The sequence below is a fragment of the Buceros rhinoceros genome, unplaced genomic scaffold (genome assembly GCF_000710305.1).
Source record: "Buceros rhinoceros silvestris isolate BGI_N320 unplaced genomic scaffold, ASM71030v1 Scaffold35518, whole genome shotgun sequence".
NCBI classification, from domain to species: Eukaryota; Metazoa; Chordata; class Aves; order Bucerotiformes; family Bucerotidae; genus Buceros; species Buceros rhinoceros.
The window spans coordinates 1-1,092 of NW_010425763.1; the positions used below are offsets into that span (position 1 = coordinate 1).

The following is a 1,092-nucleotide window of genomic DNA, read 5'->3' on the forward strand; positions in this document are numbered from 1 at the left end:
AAAAAAAAGTTCGGGAAAATTTTAAAAAGTACAGAAGTTACTATTTAGACATTCATACTATTAAGTAATAGTTATAAACTCTCAAATACGGCACTTTCATTTTACTTAACAATAGATAACACAACAGCGACAGTGAAACAGGCTGAACAAAAGTGACCACCAAAATTGTTGTGACAGTACAATTACCCGGCTAGGAAGTTCATGCAATACTCTTTACCATCGCATTGACGCAGCAGGAAAAAAAAATAGAAAAAAAAAGAAGCCCAGATGTTCAGAAAATAATACAACAAGGCAGGAGGTATTTGGAAAAAAAAAAAAGTATTTATTTTGAAATACACTTTTAAGAGATATTTTGCCTCCCCGATTTGTTATCGATGTGCATCTGACACGACGATACAAAACAAACAAACGAAGAAAACCACATTCTCTACAGAGCTCTAAAATGAGCCGCGAATATCTACAAGATGAGCTTTACGCCTGGGTGTGGGTTGGAGAGGGGCCCGATCCTGCAGTCCGCACTCTCTAAATGAGTTTCGCAGACGTGTGGTAGAAAAGCTTGGCCCCGGGTCTGCGTGTGTTTCGGCGTGTGTTTGTGTGTGTGTGTGTGTGCCTGTGAGTTCCTACAACACAGTCCTTGAGTAAAATGGGCAAGTTGGAGCTGCCGAGGCGGGCGCGGGTCCCTGGCTGCTCTAGAAGTCCTGCCGCGGGGTGTGAGTTAGACTGTGCCGCCGTAGATCACAGTTTCGCCTGAACACTTTGCCGCACTGCTCACAGTTGTAGGGCTTGATGTCTGTATGGGTAAGAAGGTGAGTTTTCAGATTACTTCTTTGATTAAAGGTTCTTCCACATGTGGGGCATTTGTGTGGAGATTCCTGTTCAGATTTGAAGCAAGCAAAGGATTAATCCTTCACAAACTACCTGTTTTAACGTATTACTGCACTTTTTCTTATCGCAACGCACAACTTGAAATATCGGTGTTGGACATGACCGAGAGCAGCCCCGGGCGGACGGGAGACTGCCTACCTCGCCCTGTCCTGCCCCAAAAGGGTTATTTTACAGTTCTCGTTCGGGCATTTCGGGCTTCTGGGGCTC

The 1,092-nt window shown here is 44.3% G+C and overlaps 1 pseudogene; it reads right to left on the minus strand.

Moving 5' to 3' along the window:
• Positions 1-689: 689 nt before the first annotated feature.
• LOC104497949 lies at positions 690-872 on the minus strand (annotated as a pseudogene).
• Between the last annotated feature and the right edge of the window lie 220 nt (positions 873-1,092).